Source organism: Nelusetta ayraudi, unplaced genomic scaffold (assembly GCF_046127955.1).
Source record: "Nelusetta ayraudi isolate G7.1 ecotype Tasmania unplaced genomic scaffold, CSIRO-AGI_Nayr_v1 ptg000135l, whole genome shotgun sequence".
NCBI classification, from domain to species: domain Eukaryota; kingdom Metazoa; phylum Chordata; class Actinopteri; order Tetraodontiformes; family Monacanthidae; genus Nelusetta; species Nelusetta ayraudi.
The window spans coordinates 9125365-9149971 of record NW_027466185.1 but is presented as its reverse complement, the minus strand read 5'-3'; the positions used below and the strand labels follow the sequence as shown (position 1 = coordinate 9149971).

Sequence of the window (24607 nt, the reverse complement as noted above, 5' to 3'; positions counted from 1 at the left end):
CAGCGCTAGTTTTACGACTGTTATCTTTCTGCAGGAAATTCCAAAGGCCATCCTCAACACAGATGTTCCTGAACATCTCAATATCAGACAATGTTAAACACTCTATTTTCCCTTTTACAGAGACATCTGGAAGTCACATTTCTGTGACCACCATCAAAAATAAAGTATTATTGGACTTTGAATTACTCTTATTACCTCAAGATTAACGGATTTAGGATTTCCTCCTAAAGGAAGCCTGGAGGCTTTCAAGCTTCAGGTGGAGCAAGAGAGTCCCCTAAGGGGGGGTTACGAAAGTGATTCCTAAGTGATCGATTAAAAGTTGAATAAACTTTGCACCTCGGTTTTCCTCATATCAATGTTACATGCTTCGCCATAATCCCTATCATTACCATCACCAGTTTTCTACGTTACACTTAGGCGACTGTTACCTCAATCCGTACATACACCTTTTAAATATTGACAACTACATATACATATATCTACTCATATATATATAAATATATTTGTATACGTGCCAATATAAGTGCCTGAATGCGAAATCTCTTAAATCTTTCAGTTGTCTTTTAAATATAAATAAACTTACTCCTGCCCTTGTATGCATGCTTAGAAATTTTGATAGGTATTTAGATATAAAATATATGTTGAAGTTTTAATGTGCTTTGAACGCTTTGTCTTCCTCAACTGTTGCCTTACTTTCGCAAGGTATCCACCATATGAAGGATCACACAGTTTTTATTTCTTCATGTTCTTCTATTTCATTTTTGGTTGTGTTTCATTTCTTTATCAGCAACGAACCCGACACCACATACATATTCATCAGATGCAGATAGCGCAAGACGACCCATCAGTTTTAGTGTTTGAACAGCCTTTTCATTGGTTCTTGGAGTTCAAAAGACCACCCTCTTCTCCAAGTTATACCAGCGAATTCAGTTTCTTTGTCTCAGAAGATCAGAAGATGAAGAAGAAGAGTTAGAAAAGTTTTGTGTGTTGTCAGTGTCTTGTCAGTGTTGTCCAGTCTTTCTTAGTGTCATCTTGTCTAGTGTTTTTGTCTTTGTCATTTTTCTTTATTCTATTTTTGTCAACTTAATTTTTCCTAACGGTACAGTACAAACTCCCAGGACCACCTTGGAAGAAGCTCATCCAACGTAAGCCCTCATCACTTGCTCACTGTCAAGAGTCTGGTTGTCGCATCAGTGTAACCAATAACTGCCAAATTATTTTTGCTAGACTTAGCCACAACAAGTCTAGTAGACAAACAAAACTCTTTTATATTTCTTCTTTTATTTTGTTACTTTTAGCTTAAGTTTAGGTTTTCTTTACTTACTCTCTCTCTCGCCCACTCTCTCTCTCTCTCTCTCTCTCTCTCTCACACACACACACACACACACATACACACACACGCACACACCCAACACACGCACAATTCGTTGCTGATTGTGTCTTCATGATCACATTCATGTCATACTGTTCTGTGTGAACCATCTATTGTTACACAAATAAATGCACATTAAGCCTGATGTCATTGTTTGACTGACTTATTAAAGTGTGGTTCAAATCCCTGCGTATCGTCAAGAACTCCCCGTTAAGGAGACGGTATTGAGACTGATTCTGGCGTTTCCTGCTGACGTCAACAACCAAAAAGCAGGTGGTGCCCCAATCAAATCACATTAAATATTATAAATATTAAAATTATTAATTTCTTTTTGATGTCCGTTTCCACTCCTTTGTGAGTTTGATCGATTAAGTTAATCAATCAACCTTACCCCATTACACACTGCAGATCTCCTGTTCTTTTCTTCAGTGGCGGCTTGTACAGGACCCTCCAGTGAGGTGTAACGTCCAGTCTTTTACTCCAAGCACATGTTGTTCTTTTCCTCAGTCTCTTTTGGTTTAAAACTTGGACGTATACTTTATAGAGGTCCTTCTTCTTAGTGTGACCAAGGTGAAGGGATGTGGTCTTCAGTAGAGGGCCTTCGGTCTCAAGGCGAGGGGTGATTTTTAAAGCTGGGAAGGGTTCTGTGGCGTCTGGCTCTGTCCCTGACTCCAGCTGCATGAGGGGACTTTGTTCTCCAGGGGATAGTCTCTCCCTCCACAGCTGGAGCAGTCTCTCTGCCATCCTGGTGGACTGCAGGCCCAGCACACGTCCCACAGTCTGGTGGTCACCAAGGGTCGGTCCAGCCGCTCGAACCAGGCGCTGCAAGTCCACGGTTTTTGTCCTGAGCAGAGCAGCCGTCAGCCCGGGCGTGGCACCACTGGAAATGTCCAATCTGGCTCCATGGATCAAAGGCTCTTTTAAAAGCCAGAGCAGAGAATCGGAGGTGTTTTTTTCTTTGCTGCTTCTAAAAAAGGCCCATACTTTAAAAACACTTTGATAAAAAGGAGGAATCCCATTTAACTTTAAAAAATTGGAATCTATTAAAAACAGAGCAGTATCCAGTCCCAGTTGACTCACCTCTCTGAAGATGCAGCTGGCCACACCCCTCCACACCAGGTCTGTTGGACCAGTCAGGAAGCGTTGGAGAAACTGGAGCCTAAAAGCTGCAGTCCTGCTGGCCAGGTGGATGAGGCCCTGTCCCCCCTCCTCTCTCGGTAAAAACAGCACCCCCTGTGGCACCCAATGCTTTTCATCCCAAAACAAATCTATTACTTTTTCTTGGATTCTAACCATAAGTCCAGCTGGAGGATCCAGACAGGACAGTCGGTGCCACAGGAGGGACGCGACTAGGTTGTTTAAAACCAAAACTCTGCCTCTATAGGACATCTGTGGGAGCAACCATTTCCATTTTTTTATTCTTTGTTTGATTTTTTCCTCCACTCCTTCCCAGTTTTTTTTCACCATGGCCTCGTTTCCGAGGAAGACCCCGAGATACTTTAGCCTCTCGGTCTTCCAGGCCAGGTTCTGGGGAAGGGTTGGGAGGCCATTTGCCCACTTCCCAACAGCAATTGCCTCACTCTTACTCCAATTAACTTTTCCGGCAGACATTGTATTATATTTATCAGTTAAAATGGTTAAAATATCAACATCGTTTTGGCTTTTAACTAAAACAATGACATCATCTGCATAAGCAGATAAAACAATGTTGCTATTAAAACCAGGTAAAACCAAGCCATTAATATTAAAACGTATTTTTGAGAGGAGAGGTTCTAGCGAGAGTGCATAGAGCATCCCAGACAGAGCACAGCCCTGCCGGACGCCCCTCTGCACCCTGAAGGGAGCACACAAACTGCCGTTGAATTTCAGTAGACTCTCAATGTCACTGTACAACACACGGATCATGGCAATGAAGCCAGGGCTGAACCCAAACCTCCACATGACTTTCTAGAGGAAGCTGTGTTCAACCCGGTCAAACGCCTTTTCCTGGTTGAGCGAAATGAGACCAGTGTCAATACCCAATGAGCCGGAGACCTCCAAAACAACCCGAATTAGGTAGACGTTGTCTACCATGGACCTGCCGGGTACACAGTAGGTCTGGTCCCGATGGATGACCTGCTCCATGGCTCTTCACAGCCTGGAGGCCAACGTTTTGGACAGTATTTTATAATCCACGCAGAGAAGAGACACCGGGCGCCAGTTCTTAATCTCCTGCAGTTGTCCTTTTTTAGGAAGGAGAGTCACCACTGCTCTTCGACAGGAGAGAGGGAGGGAACCGCTGTCCAAGCTTTGGTTCAGAACCTGGAGCAGGTCAGCTCCTAGAATGTCCCAGTACTCTTTGTAAAATTCAACGGTGAGGCCGTCGATCCCCGGGGATCTCCATCCCTGCATGCCCTTCAGGGCAGCCGTTAATTCCTCCAGCTGTAGAGGGCGGTCCAGCTGTGCATTGGTGTCAGCTGACACCTGCGGTAGAGTTCTAAGAAAGTCTTCCTCCAGTTCAATGTCTTCCTCATACTCCGACGAGTAAAGCTGGGAGAAGAACTCCTGTGGCTCGGTCAGCTCCTGCCCGGTGTCCGTCAGCAGGCAGTGGATGGCCTTGTGCTGTCCGTTCTTCTTCTCCAGGCTGAAGAAGTAGCCAGAGGGAGCATCCATCTCCGAGATGTTCTGGATCCAGGACCGGACCAGCGCCCCTGGCTAAGGCCATCTTTTTGGATTTGAGGACTTTAATGTGTCCTCGATTTCCTGTGGAATAGCCAAGCACTTCTAATTCCACTATTTCACTCTCCAGGTCTTTGATTGATCTACATGTATACTGTGTGACATTGAGAGTATACTGCTGACAGAGTAGTTTAATTTGTACTTTTCCATGGTCCCACCACTGGCTAAGACTACTAAAATCAGATATTTGATTTTTAAAACCACACCAGAAAAATTTTAAAACTTATTTAAAACCTTTATCTAAAATCAAAGCAGAATTAAAATGCCAGTAGGCGCTCTTTGGTAAAATATTTTTTAGTATGACCTCACATAAAACCAGAGAGTGATCAGAAAAAACAGATGGCACAATCCCACAATCTTTAAAAACATTAAAATGATGCTTAAAACAATAAAACCTGTCTAACCTCGCTAGAGAGACCCCGTTCTCTCTCAGGTGGGACCAGGTGTACTGACGAGAGTCTGCATGCATCCTCCTCCACACATCCACCGGGTCATGGGAGTAGACCAGCTGCTTCAGAGTGTGCTGGGAAGCTGGATGTGGCTCTGTGTGGTTGCGGTCTAAAAACTCATCTTCAGTACAATTAAAATCCCCGCCCAAAATTAAATAATCCTCCGAGCCGCAGCTGTTTAACTTATTATTAACAATTTCTAAAAACCTCTTCCTCTCTGCTCCATTGTTTGGTGCATAAATGTTCATAAAAAACAGATTAAAACTGTGGAGCTTGGCTTTGACCAGCAGGCATCTCCCCTTCACCACCTGCTCTCCCTCCACAGAGGATGGAGAGAACCTCTTAGAGAGGAGGATGCCCACTCCTCCACTTGCTGTGGTGTTGTGGCTTAAAAACACCCTGCCCTCCCACTCCTTCTCCCAGCAGCCCTCAATACTTGGGTCACTGTGGACCTCTTGAAGAAATAAAGTGTCCAAGTGCTTTCTTCTTGCTGTGTCCAACACAAGTGCCCTCTTTTTTGGTTCTCTGGCTCCATTCACATTGAGCGTTCCAATTTTTAAAACATCCATGCTTGGGATTAAAAAATAAAAAGCACAAAAATTAAGAAATAAAAACACAGATAAAAATAAAATCCCTGTCATCATTTTAAAAATGTATTTCTCTTCGGGCTCGTATAAGGTGCTTTTTTAACCTGAAGATTTCTTGCTCAGTTAAATCTGATGAAGATTTGTTTTTTATAACATGTTTGGCAGACATTTGTCAGGAAAGTGCATGTCAATGTTCAGGTTTTTAACTCCTTTTGTTTTTTGCAAAAAACTTTTTATCATCTTCGCTGAATAAAATTGTTTTTCTCTATTAGCGAGAGGTGTTGTTAAAACTATTTGTGAGAGCGACAATTCGCTGCAGTCAGATATGGCGCCCTCACTGTCACTGCTGTCTTCTGCAGCAGCTCCAGCCCCCAGTCTACCAGTTTTTCCTCCCCCCTCATTTGACACTGTCTGCTTCCTTTTTTTAATTCAGGTGTTTCAACCAGACCATACGTTTTTTCAGTCACACAAGACCCACCACCAGTTTTCTCATCCCCACCACCCAGTGCTTCAGACACACCTCCACCCACTATCATGTCCTCTGAAGGATCTTTTTCTTTTCTTTTTCCCTCACCTCACCCGCACCCAACTCCGCTACCTTCCCTGATTCCTCCACCTCACCCGTCTCCCCTCCCTGACTCCCTGACTCACCTGTCTCTCCCAACTCACCCTCTTCCATCTCCTCGACCTCTCGACCTTTTTTCTCTCTCACCTCCTGCTCCTTCTCTTCCCTGCTCGGGCCAGCGGTCCCCCCCGTATCTCCGGAGTTTCTCCGTCGTGGAGCGGGGACGGGCTTTCCGCTCGGAGCTGCCGCAGCCGCGACTGCCGCACCGCCGACCGGACCCGTCGCGTCAGCACCCGCCCGGTTCGGACAGGCTCTGACGAGGTGTCCCTCCGCCCCACAGCCGAAGCATTTTACCTCCGATGATGTGGCAAACAGAGTATAATCGAAGTCATCCACTCGTACGATGAATCGATAGTTGAACTCTTCTGCCCTGTTGTTTAAAGGTCACCTATTATACTAATTTTCAGGCTTTTGTATTTGATATCTGGCCCCTCCAGAGCAGCAAGGCACGATTTTCCGCGCTGAAAGCTTTTTAGATTTGCGTATCTCGCGGCTTGTTTCCTCGTATTTACTGCATCCCGCGGAAACACTCTGTTTCACTTCACTCCACCCCAGCCTTGCCGGTGCACGCCCCCGCCCGGGGTCACACTCTTCGTCGCTGCTGAGCCTCACTTCCTCAGTTTGCCGGTGCGGGAGTGAAGAGTAAACGGCAAACTTTATGAAACAGGCTCAATACCGTTGTGAAGGCTTCACCCTTTAGCCGCTGTTTACCGGCTAATCCAGCTTCGTACGGACCCAGCGTGGGCTGAGTTACTGCCGCAAGGCGGACCGAAGGTCCCTGGACGTTTTTTGTGCCTTCCGTGTCCCCGGAAATATATTTTACTTTGTGTACTGACCGTGTTTTTGTTTTGTATTTTTGCGAGACATCTTAAAAGGGCTTAGAATGATTTGGTTTCATACTGTTGACTTGTATCAAAACACTGTCCGAGCAGAGAAAATATGTACGCTGAAACGATCACTTCAGTCATAGAGTCGTTTATTATTAGACAAGAATATCTGCACAACTTAAGTTATCACCAAGCACAGAGCATTAAGAGCTCTATACAACCCATGTTACCATGCTGGCAGCGTGAACATCGCTATAAGGAGCGAAACCTGCGACTCAAAATCACTGCCTCTTCAGTTTCGCTGCCAGCGAACACAACACACATAACAAGCAGAGCACAGAGTTAGCGGTGGTGGCTAACAGTTCATCAACACCATTCAGCGGTTGAACGTTGCAAGTAGTCTTAAAACTAATGTTGCTTGAGGTCACAATACACTTACTTAGCAGCTAATTAACAGGCTGTTTAAATGCATATCGGCTAATTACTTTATGAGGGGCCACAAACATGAAACGCACGCATGAACAAACCTCCAACATTTTCTCTGTTCGTTCCACTCCAACGGTTGTGGTCTTTGGTGCTTCGGTAGTCGCTCTGGATTTTTTATTTCATATTTTTTAATTTCCCTGACACCGAAAAAAAACATTTTCTTGGAGCAGCGAAGCAGAATCACTTCCGGGGCAGAGCGGGGGAGGGCGGAACCAGTCCGAGAGGGTGCCGGAGCTTGGCCATGAAAGGAGATCCGGCACACAATTACGTAATTCCGTGCCCAGTGTTGAAAAAATCTCCATGAACAGAGCGTTTAGAACCATGCCCAACAATTTGCAGGGCTCACGTCCAAACGCATGAACGTCATTATTTGACGATATCGAGATCGTTTGACGATAGAGTTCAACATTGTAACAGTTTTTAAAGCTCAGAAAAGTGGAAAAGCATCATAGGTCCCCTTTAATATCATGTAAACCTGCCGCCTGTGCGACACCACATGGCAAAGCAGCGGAGATTTACACCCAGAAAGCTACTTTCTGATCGGGGAGACCACCTTACCGTGGCGGGACAGTTTCTGGAGCAGGAACTCGTCGCTGATGAAGGGGGGGACATTGGACAGGGTGATCCGGGCTGCCAGCTGTGTGAGCTGCTGCACCGCCTCGAACAGCCCGTTTACCGTCACCCCGGACTCCACCATCAACTTTACCTGCTCCACCCTCTCAAAAAACAGGACCACAGCTCGGTTCATTCGGGCTGCCGACTTTACCGAGCTGTGTCCGATCCGCTCCCCGACGGCTAACGCTACATCTTCTACGTTGCATAAGGAGCCGGCACCTTAATGCCGTGCTTCCTCGACAGGGAGGAGAACCCTGCAGCCGCCATGACGGCGCACCTGGTCTCCTCCCAAGCAGACAGCGTCTGGCCGCAAAACACGACAAAACAAACACTAAAACTAAACTAACTCACACTAAAATAAACTACACAAATACACAAAAACAACCACCAAAGTGTAAAGAATAGAAAAGGTTATAGGTAGCACAATCGCTTCCAATTTTCTCTCTCCCTCTCACGCTCCTTCCGCTAAGAAGAAGAAGAAGAAGAAGAAGAAGAATTTTTTGGATTGTGAAGGCGGTTGTTGCTTCAGCAGTTTAAAGTACAATTTTGAGAACAATAGGGCGTCTAGTGACATGGGGCAGAGGTGTCAGGTCTCCAGCAGGTGTAACAGCAGGCAGCGCCAGTCTCTTGCTATGAGACTGAATAGGTGGTTTTGCATTTCTCAATAATGTTAATTGGACAAAACTGATCTCATTTCCTGTAAAATGTGGTACTTTGTCTTAATGTTTCTCCAACATTTTAATTTGTGTTCTATTTCCTTACACACAAGGCATCATGTTCTTCTACCACTGGAACACCGTGTGTGGGCTGCAACTTACAAAATAGTGAAAAAATTGGACTGACCTGCTTTAGAAAGCGGACTAAAATATAAAGTTATTGAAACATTCCTGTGGTGTGTCATGTTGGAACACAGCAACACACATAGGCTGATGTCCGGTCACCTCTCTCTCGACCGCCTTTTTCAGTCACTAAATAGATTTTAATAATGGGGGGGAAATGTACAAAGTGGCAGCAGCAATCCAATAAAGGCTTCAGTTCTATACTGACGACTCTTTGCTGTCAGAATGCAGTGCAGTCTCTCAAGTTTAGACAGTTTGTTTTGTTTCAGTTTGTTTTTTCTTTTACAAGTGCAGCTCTTTGGAAAATTTACGCCAGTCTTTTACATTGACTCAGTCTTTAATTTCCATTTTTGAGTGAGTGTTAAATTGACTGTGGGTGAGTATTTTCCGATGTAAATTATGCAACAGGTTTGTACATGACGAGTGTCTTTATTATGCATCATATATCTATATCTTATCTATAGATAAATTTATGAAGAAATTCAGGCAACAAGTAGGTATTACCAACATCTTCATCAAAAGAGTTTTGCATATTAACTTTACTCAAATGTCTTGCTAAATTGTTATTGTCATGTGTGTAAAATCATTTTCCTTCATCACCGCCATCTGCTGGCTAGCTGCAACATAAAGCACTTGTTTTTGACAAGCTTTTGCAAGCAGCTAATTACAGGCTGTTTAAATGCACATCGGCTAATTACTTTATTAGGGGCCACAAACATGAAACGCTGACATTAAGCCGGATGTATAATTGAAGACAAGTCCTGTGTTTTAGTTTATGGGTTCATGTGTATGGGAAAAAAATGACACCCTTTCAAATTAAAGACGTGTTGGCCTTCTGCCGTTTCAGTTTTTCTACTTTTACTGAGCGACAACAACAAGTTAGCTTAGCATCATTTAATTCTCTGTGAGCTCGACAGCACTTCATCACACGTCTGCCGTAACGTCGCAAAACACCAGGGCTCTCTGTGTGTCAGCTGCATGTGCAAATTAGCTATTATGTGCTAAGTGTTTGCCATAATGAGTGTTAGTTCGAGGTTTTCACTCTCTGCCGCCTCTTCTTCCCCGGTGCCTCGAACGGTACGGCATCAAACAGAAGTCTAATAACTCTGCATTCATTTCTTTAAAACATCCTTTTGTAATGACTGGGGGAAAGACGTTATCTAGCCTGAAAAAGGCACATTTGAACGAACGATTTGTCACGCCAAGGCACAACAAAAGCTGCAGAATTACATGGAGCTTTTGGGAAACCTTTATTTATCAGGAACTCTAGCTCGGTGAATACAACGTGATGAATGAGCAACAGTGACTTGTAAATTGTGGCGGGTTTTTTTTATCATTATTTTTTTAGTATTTACAAATTATTCAGAACACAGTGTTTGTTAACTCCTAAGACCTGATGTCTAAAATCTGTAAAGCTCCCAATGTGCTTGCTTGCTTCTTCTGCCGCTTATCCGTGGTCGGGTCGCGGGGGCAGCAGCCTCAGCAGAGATGCCCAGACCTCCCTGGCCCCAGTCACCTCCTCCAGCTCATCCGGTGGGACCCCAAGGCGTTCCCAGGCCAGCTGGGAGACATAGTCCCTCCAGCGTGTCCTGGGTCTTCCCCGAGGCCTCCTCCCGGTGGGACATGCCCGGAACACCTGCCCAGGGAGGCGTCCAGGAGGCATCTGGAACAGATGCCTCCTCAGCTGGCCCCTCTCAATGCGGAGGAGCAGCGGCTCTACTCCTAGCTGCTCCCGGGTGGCCGAGCTTCTCACCCTATCCCTCAGGGTACGCCCAGCCACCCAGCGTAGGAAACTCATTTCGTCCGCTTGTATTCGCGATCTTACCCTTTAAGTCACTACCCAAAGCTTGTGACTATAGGTGAGGGGTGAGAACGTAGATCGACCGGTAAATCGAGAGCCTCGCCTTTCGGCTTAGCTCCTTCTTCACCACGACGGACCGGTACAGCGACTGCATCACTGCAGACACTGCACCGATCCGCCTGTCGATCTCACGCTCCATCCTCCCCTCACTCGTGAACAAGACCCCGAGATAGTTGAACTCCTCCACCTGAGGCAGGATCTCCCCACCGACCTGGAGTGGACAAACCACCTTTTTCCGGTCGAGAACCATGGCCGCAGACTTGGAGGCGCTGATCCTCCTCCCAGCCACTTCAAACTCGGCTGCAAACCGCCCCAGTGCACATTGGAGGTCCTGGCTCGATGAAGCCAACATGACCACATCATCCGCAAAAAGCAGAGACACAATCATGTGGTTCCCGAACCAGACTCCCCTAGAAATTCTGTCCATGAAAATAATGAACAGAACCGGTGACAAAGGGCAGCCTTGCCGTAGTCCAACACGCACTGGGAACAAGTCTGACTTACTGCCGGCAATGCGAACCAGACTCCTGCTCCGATCATACAGGGACCGCACGGCCCTTAACAGAGGGCCCCGGACCCCATACTCCTGGAGCACCCCCCACAAGATGCGTCGAGGGACACGGTCGAACGCCTTCTCCAGATCCACAAAACACATGTAGACTGGTTGGGCAAACTCCCACGAACCCTCGAGCACCCGGCGGAGAGTATGGAGCTGGTCCAGTGTTCCACGACCCGGACGGAACCCGCACTGTTCCTCCTGAATCCGAGGTTCGACTATCGGCCGTATCCTCCTCTCCAGCACTCTGGAATAGACTTTACTGGGGAGGCTGAGAAGTGTGATCCCTCTGTAATTAGAGCACACCCTCCGGTCCCCCTTTTTAAAAAGAGGAACCACCACCCCGGTCTGCCAGTCCACAGGCACTGTCCCCGACCACCATGCGATGTTACAGAGACGTGTCAGCCACGACAGTCCCTGCACATCCAGAGACTTGAGGTACTCGGGGCGGATCTCATCCACCCCCGGTGCCTTGCCACCAAGGAGTTTCCTGACTGCCTCAGTGACTTCGGCTCGGGTAATGGACAAGTCCTCCCCCGGGTCCCCCGCCTCTGCTTCCTCAGCGGAAGACGTGACGGCAAGATTGAGGAGATCCTCGAAGTATTCCTTCCACCGCCGGACAACATCCCCAGTCGAAGTCAACAGTTCCCCACGGTTTGCCAGAACTTCTTCGAGGCCGACCGAAAGTCCTCCTCCATGGCCTCCCCGAACTCCTCCCAAGCCCGAGTTTTTGCCTCCGCTACCGCCCGAGCTGCAGCACGCTTGGCCTGCCGGTACCTGTCAGCTGCTTCCGGGGTCCCACGAGCCAACATGGCTCGATAGGACTCCTTCTTCAGCTTGACGGCATCCCTTACTTCCGGTGTCCACCACCGGGTTCGGGGGTTACCGCCACGACAGGCACCGGAGATCTTACGACCACAACTACAAGCAGCCGCGTTAACAATAGAGGTGGAGAACATGGTCCATTCGGACTCAATGTCTCCGACCTCCCCCGGGATCTGGGAGAAGCTCTCCCGGAGGTGGGAGTTGAAGACCGTACTGACAGAGGGCTCAACCAGACATTCCCAGCAGACCCTCACAATACGTTTGGGCCTGCCGGGTCTTTCCGGTCTCCTCCCCCGCCAGCGGATCCTGCTCACCACCAGGTAGTGATCAGTTGACAGCTCAGCCCCTCTCTTCACCCGAGTGTCCAAGACACAGGGACGGAGGTCAGACGACATGACAACAAAGTCGATCATCGACCTCCGCCCAGGGCATCCTGATGCCAAGTGCGCCGGTGGACACCCCTGTGCTCGAACATGGTGTTCGTCACGGACAAACTGTGACTAGCACAGAAGTCCAGCAACAAAACACCATTCGGGTTCAGATCGGGGATGCCGTTCCTCCCAATCACGCCTCTCCAGGTCACACTGTCGCTGCCCACATGTGCGTTGAAGTCCCCCAACAGAACAACGGAGTCCCCAGTCGGAGCACCTTCCAGCACCCCTCCCAAGGACTCCAAGAAGGCCGGGTACTCAGCACTGCCATTCAGGCCATAGGCCGAAATGACAGTGAGGGACCTGTCCCCAACCCGAAGGCGCAGGGACGCGACCCTCTCGCTCACCGGGGTGAACTCCAACAGGCTGTTCCCCAGCAGCTAAGCTGTGGGGCAATAAGCACGCCCACCCCAGCCCGCCGCCGCTCACCGCGGGCAATGCCAGAAAAATGGACAGTCCAGCCCCTCTCGAGGAGCTGGGTTCCAGAGCCCATGCTGTGCGTGGAGGTGAGCCCGACTATATCTAGCCGGTACCTCTCAGCCTCCTGCACCAGCTCGAGCTCCTTCCCCCCCAGCGAGGTGACATTCCATGTCCCTACAGCCAGAGGCTGCTTCCGAGGCCCGGGCTGTCGAGGCCCTCCGCCTCGACTGCCGCCCGTACCGCACTGCACCCGACCCCTACGGCTTCCTCTGCTGGTGGTGAGCCCACAGGAGGTGGGACCCGCGTCGCTCGTTCGGGAAGGGCCCGGCCGGGCCCCGCGGGCGAAGGCCCAGCCACCAGGCGCTTGCATACGAGCCCCAACCCCGGGCCTGGCTCCAGGGTGGGGCCCCGGTTGCGCCATACCGGGCGACGTCACGGTCCTTTTATTGGTTGTACTCATAGGGGTTTGTGAGCTGCTCTTAGTCTGTCCCGTCACCCAGGACCTGTTTGCCTTGGGAGACCCTACCAGGGGCATAAAGCCCCGGGCAAACATAGCTCCTGGGATCATTCGGGCACTCGAACTCCCCCACCACGGTAAGGTGGCAGCTCAGCCAATGTGAATACCTTCAAATATTTAGTACAGCAAAGCCAGCTATTGGACTAATTAAATATTGTAAATATTGTTGCCTTCATGTAATATATAAGATATTGGAAATTCAGTGCTGGTATATCATTAAACAGAGTGTCCAACATGACAACTAGATTTTTTTTTTTTTGCCATCGACATTCACAAGTTACAGCAACTGAAAAAAAAAACAAATTCAACACATTTCAAACATAATTTCAAGATTTATCACAGTGTTTCTGTCTGTTCAAACTCGAACATGAAAAAGAAAAAGAAATTATGGACCCTTTAAATGGCAAAATGATTTTGCAACCTTTGCACGCCTGTGATTACCCATCAGACTGTAGCTTTTTTTCCTGTGAACTACAAACGTGTCGGGAAATTACAAACGTGGCTATGAATAAATGATACAGAAAAATGAATTGACTTCGCTGCGCACAGAGCACAAGCAACACTATGTTACTAGGCAACACAAGTGCCGTACCCACCTGTCAGAGCCGAAGTCACCAGCGCAATATAGAAACATCCGTGCTTCAGCTCGTCTCAGGGTGTGTGGCACAAATCAGGTCTCATCTCGGTTAATCTCTCCCACTGTGACAGGCAAATTTAGTCATGGTGTTAATTCTGAGAAGAATGAGAATTGGAACACAAAGAGTAAGATAGTGTAAGGTGGACACTGCTTTTTTAGTTGTTCAATGGTGTAGGTTGTTCTCTGCTTACAACTATTTAGCTCCAACTCTTCACCCTAACCCTTCTAAACAGCCATTGAAACCGTCTGACCGCCCCTGAAGCCCACTTCAAATAGAGGCCAGTGAGGTATTTTATTCTGAATGACTTCTGAATCTGTGGCTACGGTGACCAAATGTAAATATCTATCTGTTGATTGATGTTTTTTTTAGATAAAACTTTTTGTCCTTTTCTTGAGAAAACTCAAAAACAAGACACCATCACATGCTGATACCATGGAAACTGTCCCACTAATTTACATATTCAGCCAACATGAACTGCATATATTGTCTAGTGACAACAGGGTACTGAAGGCAAAAAGGAGCTATACTTAACAAATGATCACAACAACTTGAACCTCTGGTCACACGCAGCATGTCTGCAAACAAAGCAGTTGCACATGGCGTAAACTGTTCTTAAAGAGGTGTCCCATGTCGTAGGGTTTGATTTGAACCTCAACATACTGATTATTAGATTAGTGTATGATATCTCAGCTGTGACAGAAGATCAAACTGTGCATAAATAAATGGGGGTTTTTTAAACTACATTTATGGTTAATTTTCATAGTTATGGCAGACAGGAGGTGGCATTTACCCTGATGCTGCTTTGTGCCGAGTTCACTTGGCGAACTGAGATCCTTTGAGCAGAATCAAATAATATTTCCTGTCCCTAAAGGATGAGACTGGGCCCCTGAGTGCATCTTGCATTCATCTCAGGCCACTACTCTTCAAGGCACTTTGCGTTGTCTTGGTGTAAAGGGATGTAAAAGAGTGACATTGAGGGATGCAGCCGGCAGTGTGCGCCTTCAGCGGTGGCGGTCATATTGTTTGGTTTTTTTTCCACATGCATTTGCATCTCAGCAGTTCAGTCTGGAAGCCATGTACACGGCTGTGTGAATGCCAAGATTCAATGTCTCTTGCAAGCATGAAACTGACAGTCTTGAATTATGTCCATTTTCAGAGCTGTATTATCTCCTCCTGGACTCCAGTGAAGCCTGGCACGATTCAAGTCAAAGGATTCAAAGGAAAATCCTCTCTGAAGGCGGCTGGGAGCAGCGTGCTTAGCCTTCTGTTTACAGCCTTCCACAAAATAAGTGAATGCTTGGTTTAAGCTTCCTCCCAAAACTGAGGGTACATTCTACATCTTTCTAAGTAGACAAAAACAAGGCGGACCAGACAACACAAGGGTAACCTGGATCAGTACCCCATGTTACATCACAGTGAGCTGATTTCCATAACCGGCACACATTGCCACACTGAGACATGGACCAAGTTCAGGCCAAGGGTGGATTTTCCTCAGATGGTTTGCTTCACACAATCCTACCAGAAGCTCACATTTTAAAAACAAACTGTGTGGTTGTGATTAATAGGATGCTGCCAATCTTAATAGCCCCTTGCGGAGTTGTCTGACCCAACAAATAAAAACTCTTCAATTGGAATGAACTGCTTTTTCTTTTTACTCTGCTATGTTCCCACGCAACACTTCACAACAAGCATTTATAGCGCAGACACTCGTCGCAGTCTGTCAGTTTAATGCTGTGCTAACAAATTAAATGAATCGACCATAGCTCTGGGGTCACTACCAGCATTTGCATTATTCAAATTGATCTGCTGCATTTTTATTTGTACTCTCAACATCACTAAAACGAGGGCATGCCCTCAGTGACTCTTTGAGATTAATCTATTAAATGAAGTTAAAGGAGTGACTCTGGCTTGCTTATGAATAGATACATACTTTTGTAAAACATGAAAACAATCATTGTGAAGGAAAGTAAATGCCAAAGGACTTCTGAGGAAAACATAGTCCTTATCTAGTAGTCTCTTCCACACACACAAGGCTGGAAATCTGGTCACTTGCATTTCCAATTCTCACGGCTGAGAACTATTGGATACGACTGACTGGTAACATGGACCCCTGCCATTGAAGCAGCGTCCTCTGCTGGCCTGCTATTAAACTGAAGAACTTTTTTTTTCTTTAATGTTTAATTTTATTTTGTTTTCATGTTGTGTGAAATTGGGCTGTGAAGCAGCGTGTGTTCTCGTGAGAAAATAAAATATTTTTGAAACTATAAATTGAAGCTTTCTTCTTTATCTTTATCTTTATTCCTTATCCTTTTTTTTTTTTTTTTTTTTAGGACAAATTGATGTTCCATGTACTGCCTCACTGGAGCATAACTTCCTATTTTTTTTTAAATCAGTTTTGTTAGATTCACTGAAGTATATCTGGTTTGTAAATCACTGTTTAGCGCCTAGCCGGTCCAAGGCACAGCATTCCTTTGCTTGCCAGTGAGCCTGTGCTGGGCAGCATTAGCCTAAGCCTACCTCCGAATTATGCCAAAGGCTTCAAGAAGCCCTTGGCTTCGCAGAGGCAATCCATTCTGAGTAAATGTAGGTTGCCACGAAATGTGGAGGGTGCTTTGTGGCGCCAAAAGGAGCTTCAATAGGTCCTTTACCTCGGCTGTGAATACATCGCCCTCATAGTGTCAGAGAGCACTTGTGTTTCATCCCGTACTGTGTGATGGGAGCTGAATCGCTGCCGTGGATGAGCGCGCGGGGGGGAGGGGGGGGGGGGGGTTGGATGGAGCAGGAGCAGAGCGCGGGTATTTAATATGGAGGGCTATCTGTGGAAAGGCTGACTCCAAAGCGCAGTCTGCCTGCTGGAAGCAGAAGACAGGGCTGAAAAACTGAAAATTTTGGCAATAGAGAGCCTTTCGGGGAGTTGATCCAAAAAACCTTGCAGATGAGGTGAGACCTTTCAGAGAAGCTTCAAAGAAAACGCCCGTCTATGGCAAGAGTCTGAAAGGCTCGCCCGACAGCTTTACCTTGACTTCAGAAGTTGCAGATGGCTAAGTTGACGTTTTGATCTTCTACTTTGCAATATATCCACAGGAGGAATAAAGTTCACAGAAGTTGTTCCAAGTGTCTAATTCGCTCTTTCATCACCACTCCTGTCCACCACAGCCTTGTCCGCTCTACCTTCCCTTCCAATCCGTCAGTCTGCCCTATTCTCAGAGTCCGCCCCGGGCTGCATGACTCTGGAGCCGGTGGGACCAAACCATCTGTCAGCCACCGAGGAGGGACACCTCGACATGTTATGACCATTAGAGCAATGGATTTTTACTGTTCCTCGTCCCGGAAAGGAGATTCACCCCCTCACACGTCCTTGATACTTTTCCGTTCCCCCCGTGTCAAAGTGAGACATGTTATTCTACTCACAAGTTTTTTTGTTGTTTTTTGTGGAGGGTGGATATTCCCACGATACACCGCACTGTCACACCAGGCAGTTTCAAAGGTATTGTTTGTTTTTCTCCCACTAGTATTTATTTCTCTTGTTTTTCACTTTGCGTGTCAATTCAAGTCCTTCTCACCTACTGCTACTCCCACATCTCTCACTTCAAACTATGTTTTCACTATTTTTTCCCATCTATTCTTTGGACAGTAAATGCCTGGTGGAGCGCTGAGAGGCGACAGTCGCGAGGCATCATCAGTCTACCTGTGCAACCTGGAAAGTGATGCAGATGAGGGAGTGGACTTTAAAGCATGTCCTAAACCTGTTGGTTTTATTTCACATGCGTGATTAAGGATCTACTGGAATATTTATAAAGGGGATTTAAAAAGAATACAAAGGTGATTGGATTATGTCATTGGCTATCATGCTCAAGTGGACTAGGGAAATTTGAAAACACGTTCAGCCAACAGAAGGCTTCCCATTTTTGCAACGTTAACAGGCCTGTGGCAGGATTGTATGTGCCACAGTTTTAGTAAACTCTTGCCAAAACACATCGGCCAGCATTGTTCTTTCTTTCCTCCAAATGTGAAAATGCTATTAAATTTTGAGATAAATCTCTTGAAAGATATAACTCTAAGGCTGTGGTTCTCAATCTTGTTCAGTGCTTTTTCGTGGCAGCTGAAAGCTACAACTTTCAGGGGCGTAGCCATCAATTCAGAAGTGAGGGGAACACATTGTTCAGAAGCCTACTGAGTTATTTATCATCCTCTCACATTCAATTGCACCTCTTCTTAGTGGATACAGTATTTCATAATCAAAAACAGCTATGGTACTGAACCATGCTGGGGATCAGCTTTAGTTCTTTAAAATAAAAATATTGGCAGCTTAAAAATGATAACAGTGGACACAGATAGTTCAAGACCACCATTCCTGTCAGCAAGTTATTGGCAAACAAAATGAAATAATGGAAGTACAGGTGAAGGTCAATAAACTACATGATTTAATCAAGTAGCTTGGAGAGAGAAAGTTACACGACACTGACCAAGTCAATTCCAAGGATTTCTTGAAGTCCTGCACACAAATGAAGGAGTGGATTTATTCCTATGAAACTTGCTAGCAAGCGTTTGACATATGTATCACCAACATTAGTATTCTTCTTGACTGTCTTAACTTGGTATGTTGGCATCTATTAACGAGTTTGAGAGAGCATTACTCAACTTACACAGTTTGAGAGAAACAGCGAAGGTTAGCTGCATGTTGGTGGGTGGGTTGCCTAAACGTATTTAATACAGTGGAATTGTGTCACCGGTGTGATTGATTCATGGTGCATTTAAATACTGCGTGGATAAACACGTTCCCAAATGTTAAAAACTAATAGATGGTTCTACGGCTATAGCCGATAACGTTATAGGGTTATAACGGCTGGAAAAAAACAAGGACATGTCAAACGCACACACCCCATACATTTTATTTTTTTTGACACAATCAAAACCTCTCTGGTATTGGGAGCTCTAATCCTAACCCTTCTCTCTAAACCGAGCTGAATGTTTGTGAAAATCACGGGAAAAACAGAAACAGACAAAGCACTGTCTGTTGGAGGTCAGCAAGATGGAGGAGCCACAATAATCAGGGCCGAAATGTGAGCGATCCAGCTGCGGGACAAAGTCAAAATGATTTGAAATCTACCAACGTCCCTGATGTCAGGCATTTTCACATAATGGTGTCCGTCTGTGTTTACGCGCATGACCAATCACGAACACGGCAACTCCACCGACAGCTGAGTTTTAGAGACTAAAACATATGATTTAGCCTAAAAGGAAAAGGAACACGGCTGCCAAATGAGCGAGCGGGACAGCTTGCCAGAAAATAAATGAGAATAAGCAACTGTGTGTGTGTGTGTGTGTATTAACAAGTGTTAAAGGGCACCTATAATGCTTTTCCACTTTTCTGAGCTTTAAAAACTGTTACAATGTTGAACTCTTTCGTCAAATGATCTCGATATCGTCAAATAATGACGTTCATGCGTTTGGACGTGAGCCCTGCAAATTGTTGGGCATGGTTCTAAACGCTCTGTTCTCTGAGATTTTTTCAACACTGGGCACGGAATGAAGTCATTGTGTGCCGGAGCTCCTTTCATGGCCAGGCTCCGGCACACTCTCGGACTGGTTCCGCCCTCCCCCGCTCTGCCCCGGAAGTGATTCCGCGATGCGCTGCTCCAAGAAAATGTTTTTTTTCGGTGTCAGGGAAATTAAAAAATATAAAATAAAAAATACAGAGCGACTACCGAAGCACCAAGGACCACAACCGTCGGAGTGGAACGAACAGAGAAAATGTTGGAGGTTTGTTCAGCCTAATGCGGATGCGATGGAACACCGGTCTGCAGCCAGACCCCTCTCGTCCGGTCGGCAACGGGAGTGAGACGGGCTCGACTCGGCCCCCTGGTGGACGACGAGAGAATAATCAGCCATGGCAATATTTGAAAACATGTATGAGGACTGTAAGTGTATTGTGACCTCAAGCAACATTAGTTTTAACACTACTTGCAACGTCCAACCGCTGAATCGTGTTGATGAACTGTTAGCCACCACCGCTAACTCCGTGCTCTGCTTGTTATGTGTGTTGTGTTCGCTGGCAGCGAAACTGAAGAGGCAGCGATTTTGACTGGCAAGTTTCACTCCTTATAGCGATGTTCACGCTGCCAGCATGGTAACATCGCTTGTATAGAGCTCTTAATGCTCTGTGCTTGGTGTGGACTTAAGTTGTGCAGATATTCTAAATAAAGTTTGCCGTTTACTCTTCACTCCCGCACCGGCAAACTGAGGAAGTGAGGCTCAGCAGCGACGAAGAGTGTGACCCGGGCGGGGGCGTGCACCGGTGAGGCTGGGGTGGAGTGAAGTGAAACAGAGTGTTTCCGCAGGATGCAGTAAATACGAGGAAACGAACCGCGAGATACGCAAATCTAAAAAGCTTTCAGCGCGGAAAATCGTGCGTTGCTGCTCTGGAGGGCCCAGACATCAAATACAAAAGCCTGAAAATTTGTATAATAGGTGACCTTTAAGGCATGTGCAGATCTGACCATGGCTGGTATTTAAACATGTGGATTCCACCTAATAAACGCCTTTGCGTGGATGTGTTCTTACAGAGAAGCGTCTCAAGTTTTAGCCTCATTCTGTCAGCCACAGATCCTCTGTGCCAGAGAGATCTTGGAGCAAATAAAAAAAAAGTCTGTGTCGGGGGAGTAAACATGAATACAAAATTTGAGGGGGTTACAGTTTTAATAAATTCTGAACATGCTTTTAATGTTGCGGCGTGACAAAAGTAAACAGTGAAAATACTCAGATGAAGAATGAAAGGGCAACGCCACTCAGGATCTAGCTGTGCGTGGAGCTCCTGGAGTTCCCGTGAATGTTAATTAACTTTTCAGAGAGAATTAATTGGTCAGTCTGTGGTCTGTTTCTACGTGATTATCTTGTACCCGCAGCCTAAACGGCTCTGGAGCTTTTCCTATCCGGCATATGGAGAGGCAGAGCTCATTTGTAGATCACAGTTGGACCATCTATTTTTGCTTGGTTCCCTCTCCTCGCTCCTCGCCACATTATAACCTTCTGTCTCGCTCTCCTTCAAGGATTGTGCAGTTGCTCTCATTCAATACATTGAATTGACTAAAGTGTGAGCGTGGGTACCTGAGGGCCAGGCACGCAACAGGTATGTTGTCCTGCATCCAGTCAGTTGGGGGCGCTGTGTGCATGGAAGGGTTGCCATTCTCCCTGTTACAGTCAATGTGAAATAGTCATAAAATATAATTTCAAGGGAGGTAAAAATGCTCTAATAGAGTTGCTTTTGGGACACACAGACATATTGTTTTTGTTAATACTGTTGAAGCCGTCATAATTTATTTGGTTGTCACATATTTGCTTTGTGTGGTTTGTTTTTATTAATGTTTTCAGTCAATTTACATCCTGGTCATTTTTTCCCCCTGCTTTCGCTGCATCACACTTGGCGCAGGGAAAGGACAATTTGCATAACCGTTTTTTATCAATTGTTTGAATCGTAATTGCATTTTTGCTATCTCGTCATTCATATGTATATCAGGTTTTTTCTAGCGCAGAAGCATACACTCCAGTATTAATATCATCCCTACATGCCTGTTGTCAGCTCTGGAACCTGTGGTTGTAGCCCAGGTGTGGGACTGTTTGTGGCGTTTATGATGTTGAACAAAACTTCTCATTTTTTGATTGCAAATTCTCATCACGTCTCAGACAGCTGCGTTCACATTGTATGCCGGGATTTTGTGCTTAAACGGGGAAGTTCGGACACTTGGCTAGTTGGAAAGTTACCTTGAGAGATGCACTGATTTACATTTATTCGATCCCCTGCATGACAAACTGCTTCAGCCTCGTCGTCTTCCCCCATGTCACCATCGACCAGAGACATCAGATGCTCCCCCTGAGACCAGCCCTTATTAGGGCACGGACATTATGTGGACGTATGGCAGCCATCTGGTTCTTCTCGTTGACATTGAGGAGAGTGAGTGACAGAGCTCTGCACGCTGCAACTTAACAGAACACTTCTGTGGGATTAAAAAAATAACAAAATCTTGTTTGTGCCGTCAGGAAAAACAAGGTTCACTTTTCACAAGATTACATTACAGCTGGAAATAGAAAGATGTGACATCAGAGAGTCGGGACAGACATTATCATTGTTTGCAATAGGCTTTCCTACTACTAGATATTGCTAAATCTTACAAGCTGGACCATAAAGTTGTGCTTCAGACATGCGCAGTAAGTTGAAAGGCTTCCCGGTCCCAGCTTCTTTGCATCATGTATATTTAGAAAACTCTCAGCACTCGCATTTAAGCCCGGATAGTAAGAACACACTCCACTCCTGTGAGGAGTATCAGTGTTCTTGCTGTTTTGTTAAGAATGTGGCAAATGGCAGCACCAACCAGCAGTTTCCAAGAGACGCACATTCCGCCTCGTTGGAATTCTGCACGGCCTGATGCTTGATTATCTGCCGGGGATTGTTCCTCAGCCAAGCAGGGACTCGGGTGACTGGTGATGCACCAGCACTGCGGCACTGCCGGGCCAGATCAACCACGAGGCATCCTAATTACAGTGATTCCACATCAAGAGGTGAGGTTAAAATCTGGCTCCTTCCTCCCGGCTGGGCTTCTCTACTTCCTCCCCCCTCCTTTGACCTCACTCTCATCCCGTCTCACTCCCCGGAGAGCGCTCAAGTCGGTGGCCTTTTTCCAGGGTGAGCGATGGCAGCTCCACGGACGGACTCGTCCACACTTAATTACCCATGAGCCCCTTGGAGGGCAAATGAGGAATGAGTGAGGCGTGCACACCGTCATGCACCTACGTTTCCTCACTGCGACACCGCTGACTGGACTATGAAAGGCTCACTGAAAACGTTTGGAACAAATTCCTTCGCCCCATAAGATTCATTAATGTCATGAACAACGAAATAATCAATTAAAACATTTTAATAAAATGACTTTGTTGAGTTTACAAACATATCTATAACATAACTCAACATAAAAGTAACTTAACTACTCCTCTTGGACTTTTTTTCAGCACACCAACTGGCCTGGTCCCAGCTCAGCTTCGGTGCTTCTGGGTACCGAGGTTTGTAATGCATGACAGACATCCTGAACTTTCTGTTTTTTAAGTGCAACTTAGTCGTTATTCCAATCCCCAACCGCTTCCGAAACAACACAAACTAGCAGGTTTGATGGATGGTTGTGGGAGTTCAAGTTAGATGCACGTGACCACAGTTGGTTTTAATCTTGCTGAAAATAAATTGATGTAACTGATGTTTCTTTATTCTAAACTGATGGTATTTTGAGTTGCGAGCGCATTTTTTTGTTTCCACATTATGGAAATAAAAAAAAAAAACTATTTCATTTTCTATAACAAAGATTGGTACCTGCTGTTCAGCCATCTAAAACATGGAAAAACAAGAGCTGTGTTTACATTATAATTAATCGAGTCAATCGAGTTGAAGAACGTCTGACCTGCACTGGGCAGTGATGCGTGGAAAAGTATCCACGGAAATTAAACCTTGGGAAATGGTCCTCCAGCAGTAATTCTGCACAACTTTTGGCACAACTTTACCTCAATCAGGAAGATGTGATCCGGCTACACACACACATGGATGTCTGTATAAAAATTGACATAAAACATAATTGAAAACCATTTGGAATGAAAATCCTTTTGTTTGGACCGTTGGACAGTTTCCCAGCTTTGTTTACATGTGAATTGTTCTTTATTCAGACCAGGTTTTCAGTCTTGGCTAGTTGTGTCCGCACAAACACAACTGATAATGGATACATTTTAGCCATTGCAGTCACGGTTCACAAAACCTTCAGAAATTAGAGCCAGTCAATTTGCACTTCACTTACCGTGGGAGATGAAAACCTAAAATTTCAGGCTTTATTGTCAGGAGAGAGAGAGAGAAAAAAAAAAAAAACATCTAAGAGTTCAGAGACAATTAGCAATTAGCAGAAATGAAAAAAAAAAAAGGACGCAAAGACATTCACGCTGACTTCTTCTTCTTCTTCTCTCTCTCTGCTGAGATGTGGATGCCAAGGCCTGGCAGAAGGTCACGTGAATGTGACCTCAGCCTGGGCATCGCCAGGTCTCCGCCTGTCTCCCACCTAGTCGGGGGCTGTGAGTTGGTCTATCAGCTGATTAGCTTGAAAAGGTTGCCCGCTCGTCTCGCCATCTGCGCCGCCGCTACATTAGGGATCTTTAAACAGATGGTTCGCGGGCTGCATCGGAAAATGTCAGGACGAATCGCCATCCCCGGGTAATTGCTGTTTGAGCGCCAGCGCCGCTCTGCATCTGCATCGCCGGCGTCCTCTGGCTCCTTGCTGTATGTATCACCGTCAAGGGCTTTGAATAACCGATGTTATTTTTTCCGTCTTCTCCCTTTATAAATTGTCTCCCATTGCTACGCCCACGTTAAAAGGCTACTAGAGGTGTTTTCTATTTTCTTTGCAGTGAAATTTGGATTTTTTTTTTAATTTTTTATATATATACCGGGCTTCCACGTTGAATCTGGTAGGGCAGCACATGGGTTTGGCAGAATGAGTGGCAGACAAGGAGAATGCAGGAGGCTAGGAAGGGGTGGAATTGGATTAACTATACATAAACATCTGGTTAAAAAAAGACAGAATGAATGAATGAATGAACAGAAAATTAACTTGTACGAGCACCTTTGGAAGTTCTTTCAGAGAATAGACGATGAAGGTCATGGGACAGGTAACCAGGATGAACCATTTGATGAGCCATCAAACTGAGTACTGGATGGATACCTTCTTGTTTTAGTTGAATAACTGCTGCAGCTCCAGCGGTTTCTTCTCCATAAGGCAACCGAATGGTTGGCTCATATTCTAGCTCTGCCGTTTTCA

At 46.0% G+C, this 24607-nt stretch overlaps 1 long non-coding RNA gene across 1 annotated transcript; it reads right to left on the bottom strand.

Annotated features, from left to right (window-relative positions):
• Positions 1 to 1259: 1259 nt before the first annotated feature.
• LOC142877254 (uncharacterized) lies at positions 1260 to 1768 on the bottom strand. Its single transcript, XR_012923809.1, has 2 exons — positions 1409 to 1768; positions 1260 to 1359 (listed from the first exon to the last, which is right to left on the bottom strand). It is a non-coding gene; the product is annotated as an uncharacterized LOC142877254 (long non-coding RNA).
• Positions 1769 to 24607: the final 22839 nt, after the last annotated feature.